Source organism: Amblyomma maculatum, chromosome 3 (assembly GCF_055883805.1).
Source record: "Amblyomma maculatum isolate TAMU_Amacu chromosome 3, ASM5588380v1, whole genome shotgun sequence".
Classification (NCBI taxonomy): Eukaryota; Metazoa; Arthropoda; class Arachnida; order Ixodida; family Ixodidae; genus Amblyomma; species Amblyomma maculatum.
In genome coordinates this window covers 31,042,736-31,049,305 of record NC_139346.1, presented here as the reverse complement: position 1 = coordinate 31,049,305, position 6,570 = coordinate 31,042,736, and positions in this window count along the sequence as shown.

Here is a 6,570-nt window from a genome sequence, read left to right as displayed (position 1 = left end):
GATGAATGCAGGCACAGTTAACAGTTAATGATCAATCTAGAACTTGCCTATTGTAAATATTGCGCTGTACAATTTAGCTACCTCACCATGAATGATTGTTGAAGTCACGCATGCTGGTAACTGACCGGGATTGGTCGTGTCTTTTATTTGGGCACGAAATCACGCCGATCTCTAGTTGCAGTCGGCGCACAGGTGGGGTGGTGGGGGATACGTCAATGTATAACCGAACACATCACGCCGTTAAATGGTGCCAGCTACAATTTTATCTGTGCAAGGAACAAAGCATAGCAACTTTGTTGTTTCAAGTTCAAACTGATTTTTGTTTGTGTTAACCATCACCCTCACCGATACCAACCCCATCCTTCGATGCTGTTCAGTCTTAGCTCTTAAGATAGAGAGCGCGGGTTTAAACTAAGGATATTTAGGTGTGGCAACTCTTCCTCACGCTCTCACAATCTAGCGCACCGATAATTTCCGCCCAAAATTTATGAACAAGATAATTGCGGCCACTTAACATTTTACAAGGATCACTTTGAGCCTTTTAGATGCATGCTTCGCAGCGGAAGTCGGTGTTATTCTGTTTGTAGAATAAACAAAAGACAATTAAACCCATCAGTTACTTGTCGTTCGCTGTAAGGCAAGTGCCGAAACGAGACTGTAGGCCTTTGTTTCTCTACAGGTGCGTTCAACGACGTCGCCTTAAAAACGGTGCATTATATTTCGCGACACACTAGGCCGCATTTTAGTCGACAAAGTTTCTCATCATGAAGCTAGCTGAATCATTACTATTCCTCCAGTGGGCCGTAGGTAAGTACTGCACGGGTTCAATGCGTTTAACACGCGCAATATTGCCAAATAGTATAGCAAGGGGGGCGTTTCATTTTGCTGCGATGTATCTAAACTCCACAATAGCGATCCTTCATCGAAGGAGAATCCTATGTGCTAGAGAGTGTGCCCATAATTCACCGTGCGGAGACTCTGTACTTTGCAAGCGCCCCCATAGCAAGAAAAAAAGAAAGACTGAACTCACGACAACCATCAAACCTACCCGTAGTGACATCATAGCTTCCATAATGCCTCAGCGCGGCGTGGCTCGCAGCCAAGTTTGAATACAGCTGAAGTCAGGTTGCGCCTAAGGAAACAGGGCAGGCAAAATTTCCGAAAAAAAGAATCGATTTTTTGTTTTTGTGTAATTTAAAATCTCTATTCTTTCCTTAACGTAGCCCAGTCTTTCATTTGCGAGCACGCTAAATATTTACCTCAAAATCAACATTTTTCGAAACCTAGGCAGCATCCAGCCACACCCCCTTTGACACATGCTCCGGATCTGTGCCTTTCCTCAGCTAAACAAAAATTTTTTTCAGCGCCTATTTTTTGTCACGTTTAGCGGAATGGCAGTCACTCATCTGGCAACAGTGAAAACCTAGCTAGCATTCTTCACTTAGCCAAACGAATCCTAAGACGCAGCTGGATTACTCGCAACGCACGGCATTTTGCTCGTGTTTCGGCGTGTTTTCGTGGACATACGAGTTTGTTTATACCTTTGTGCTGGTTATTTGGCGGTAATGCAATGACAAAGCCAAAGAAGTGCTTTAAAAAACGTCTCTTCTACGCAAACCGGAATAAGTCGATCTCCAATGACGACAATTCTCGGTGTTCGGTACATTAAGTGTTTAGGAGACGGGGACAGCAAAGGCTTCCTTGCTGTGCAAGCAGAAAAGCCATATGGAGACCATGTTGAAGTTTCAAAGCTAGAGTGCATTGGCCACGTTCAAAAAAGGATGGGGACCCGGTTGCGAAGACTCAACAAAGAAAACAAAGCAAACAAGCTGCCCGACGAAAAAGTTATCTCTGGCCGAGGATGCTTGACTGATACAGTGATCAACAAATTTCAGACATATTATGGCTTGGCCATTAGAAGGCATGTTGGGAGCTTGGACGACATGCGGAAGGCCGTATGAGTCACCTATTTTCATATGGCCGCCACTGATGCTCATCCTTCCCATGTCCTGTGTCCAAAGGGTCCTGACACGTGGTACCGATTCAACAAGAGCGAGATGAATGGAGAACCTTACATCCACAAGGATTCCCTCCCGGCAGCGGTCCTTGAAGCAGTGAAGCCGGTGTTTCAGCAGCTCTCAAAGTCTGAGCTTCTCCGGAAATGTCTCCATGGAAAAACACAAAACGCGAATGAGGCGTTCAACAACGTTGTATGGGAGCGTGCTCCGAAAAATGTCTTTCTTGGTCTCAAGACGCTGAAAATAGCGACAATGGATGCTGTGCTAACTTTCAATGATGACAGCATTGCTCGAGCCGAGATTCTGAGGTCATTCGGAGTTTCTCCAGGACGGTTTACAGTCCAATGGTTGCGCGAAGCTGACCGGCGGCAACTCCCTACTGAAAAAATTGTATGAGGCAATAACCTTACATTTTCTCACACAGTCTCACACAATTGACGTAAAAGATCACATACAAGTCACAAATAATTGCGTAAGATCTCATAGTTTCTTGTACATTTACATAAATTATGCAAGATATTTTATGATAATGATGTGCACAGTATGAGAGTGTATGTGATTTGCTGAGATTGTGTGAGGTTATTTCCCTGTAGAATTTTTCGTTTTTCAGTAGGGCTGTACTTTGCAGAGAGTCTACACGACTGGTCACTAAGGATGCCGGGAAAACAAGGCAGCTAGCGCAGAAAAGAAGTGTTGATGATGGAGGGCTATTGAAAAAATGTGTGAGAATTTGTTTCTATAGTCCTATATTGCAATAAAGCTCTTTCTACCACTTCAAAGCCAATTATCTCAAAACACCAAATTTTGCTGCATTTGGCCCTTTTTTTAAGAAACTACAGACGCAAAGGAGATAAAATTTTCCAGACATAGAGCAAACATTACAGATAGTCTACTGAACTAGGATTATGAATATTACTGTAGACGATTTTTATTTACAGGCTATTTACTGAAGATTATGGCTCCAAAATTTGGTGGGTCCCGTAAAAAAAAAAGATAACAAAAAACTAACCTTTAAAAAGAAATTATACTAGTTCAGTAACACTACCTAATATTGCTGATTACAATGCCACCGATGTTAATGTTCTAACCCCAGCAGATCATGAGAAAAAGGGTCACGAGCATAGCCTAATATGCATGGCAAGAATAGGACCTACCATGTCCCCTTATTTAAGCAATCAAAAAGGAAACTCCAAGTTCTTAAGAAAAGGAAAACTCCGGGAAAACATTATACTCGAAATAAAAAAACTCGCAATGTTCCGATGGGCGCATGCCACGGTACGACGAGTGGCGTACTGTGTCCTACTATACGCTTGCTCATTTTGAAACCAGGTGGCGCTGGGTATCTAATTTTAGGCGAGCCCCCTGGGCAGCGCAGGTTCCCTATGGATTTAATCGGCATCCAGTACAGGCATATTTTGTGTCGTGGGCTCTAATCGGCTGCTGGCCAACCTGTCACATGACCGACTGTGGGCTGCCAAACGCCAGAGCATCCTTTGCCAAACAGTTCAGATTTCTGCCGGGGTTCCAAGTTCGGGCCATGGGGGCTGGCCGACTTCTGCCCAACCCAGTACTTTGGCGACCATGGGCCACCTAATGTCCGAGCTACTGTGACCGAATTGATCAGCGTTCAGTCGTTCAGTCAGCTGCCCTATCTTGGCTGTGGGCGATGGTCGACTTACGCCCAACCTGGTAGGTGGCAAACAATGAGCTGTCATTTTGCCGAGTTCCCATGGTCGCCAGGTCGGCTGCCGACCAACAGCTGATGGTCGGCCATAGGTCGGCAGTCGGCCAATACTGCCTGGGCTCATGATCTCGGAGGCACGTGCTCACCACCTCCCAACGCCTACCTTTTCTTTCAGTAATAAAGTATTTCCTTCCTTGGATGAAGCGGTGATAGAGTCCGCTAAAACAGTCGTCGACTAGGCACACGTTACTTGTCCTTGACATGTTTGAATGTGGAAACTCAAATGGATGCTACTCCACATTAAAAATATTTAATTACCGTCTGGTGGGTGAAATTTATATTTTTTGTCGAGCACCATTCGTCTTCGCGGTCGCTGCACATAGTTTGCAGCTTCGGGCTGCATAAAAACGGCCAATGCACTGGCCGAAAAATACGAAGTGAAAATTTTCGACAGCGGTTTTATGAAAACCGCTATAATATTGGGATGGAGCGCATTTGGCAAGCACTCACGGATTATGACTAGCAGCTTACCGGTATCGCTAAAGAGGAAAGTGTATAACAGTTGCATCTTACCTGTACTCAAATATGGAGCTGAAACGTGGAGGCTAACCAAGAGAGTTCTACTTAAGTTGAGGGCAACCCAGAGGGCTATGGAACGGAAAATGGTAGGGGTAACAACAAAGAGATAGGAAACGTGCAAAGTGGGTCAGAGAAATAACTCAGGTTGCCGACATTCTAGTGGAAATTAAGAAGAAGAAATGGACATGGGCAGGACATGTAGTGCGAAGAGAGGATAACCGATGGTCGCTTAGGGTAACAAACTGGATTCCAAGGGAAGGAAAGCGTAGCAGGGGGCGGCAGAAAGTTAGGTGGGCGGATGAGGTTAAGACGTTCGCAGGGGTCAAGTGGATGCAGCTAGCCCAGAACCGGATTAATTAGAGAAATATGGGAGAGGCCTTCGCCCTGCAGTGAGTATATACAGGGTGATGATGATGAGGATGATACAACGAAACACTTTAGGCAGCAATCTTTGCATTGCGCTGAAAAGAATTTGACGCTTAAATACCATTGCTCTGATCTTTTAATATCCTTTATTAGGTTTCTTGTATGGAAAATAAACCACGGCCGGACTCTAGCGGCACCGGTGCTCTCCTCGCCGTCGATCGAGTACGGTCGTGAATAAACCGTCTCGCTTTATTTTTACGAACCTAGTATCTTTCAACACCCCCAGACTGGAGCAAAAGTTGAGAGAGGAGGTAATTGGCTCCTCTTTAAAGGCTAAGACGCGACGGCGTTAATGACTCCCATTTGCCGGCTACTCTTGCAAATGATCTTTAAAGTAGAGGTATTTTTGTAGTCTGTTAATCAGTAATGCCGCAGCGGTGGTGCAGTGGTTAGGGCGCTCGACTACAATGCCCGAGGATGCGGGATCCAATCCCGGCCGCGGAGGCGGCCGCTTTTCGATGGAGGCGAAAAGCAAGGCGACCACGCGCTATGCGATGTCGGTGCACGTTAAAGAACCTTAGATGGTCTAATCAGATGGTCTAAACTACAGCGTCTCTAATAGTTTGAGTCACTTTGGGATGTTAAAGGCCATAAACTAAACCAAACCAATCTTGATCAGTAAGTTTTATTTCACGCCTCAGTTATCCCGCACATGCCCACAGAAAGCAGGCGTAAGTGGCTAGATTGTATTAAAGACCATTCGACATAGATATGTAATTAACCTAGCTTTTCGAACGTGCCTGCGTGGCCCAGGGAGCAGTTTGTCTGAGCCGGGACACATGCCTTGGAGGGTTAAATTGCGATCTTACCCTCCCAAATCAAAGGCGAAGCCCGATTTAACAACGCCTTCTAACGTGTAATATGGTCTTGTGACGTCACGCTGCCCGACGTTCAGTTTACCTTGTTACCTGTCAGCTACCACGTGCCAGAACGTGATTATTTGCTCACAATTTTCACCGCCCATTTACCGAGTAACTACGACTGCGACGTTAAAAAAAGGGATGAGGTTTAACCCTGCTAATCCCAGTAAGGCAAAGCGAAAGCATCGTTTTGCTTTGGTTAGGCTTATGTTTAGACCTGGCCATAGACGTGTTTGCAGCGACAAAATTTTGAGACTATGGAGTCCTTGGCGTCGTCGACTACAAGAGGGAAAACGTGATGCTGTGTCTACCTTGAAAGCGCAAGGTAAAATATTTCAAGTGGCTTTACACTATAACTTGTACCATGGTTTAGGCTATGTGCCTTAACATCTGACTCGTTGACGGTCAAGCGGATGCCCAGGTTGCACTTTGGGGGATACATGGCGTGGTGAAGCTTCAAAAAATATTTGCCACGGAGAATTGATTCATTGAAAAAATGTTTATTTGCCTCCAGGAAAAGCCGATCAGCCCCGCCCCTGGCATACAGGCCTGGGAGACGGGGGCCACCGCGTTAAATGGTGGCTGGTAGGCCTTGGCCTATCAGCCTAGCAGCCTCCTCCGCCATGTGGGCGATGCTCCGCTGGAGCTCAGGGTCCGGGTGTTCGGCTCGACTGGTCGGGAATTTGGACAGTTGGCGCAAAACTGACTGAATTATGAGTTAAGCGGCCTGTTGCTGCAGGACAGAGTGTGTGTGCGTGTTTACTCGCCGCCATCCCGTTCGGAGAAGTGGTACGGTGCACGTGTTCCCGGCGACGGCCTGTTTCTTTAAGGTCCAAACGCCCCCTCTCATCTTGCAGTCCAGAAGCAGCCGGCGCCCCTATTTGCGCACCCGCTGCGACATTGCTCGCCGACCTCTGCCTTGTAAAACGGCGACTGTGTCAAAACGAGTGGGGCTACAGAACCAGGGAGCCGGAGGCCCATAAATCTACAGTCGGCGGAGAAG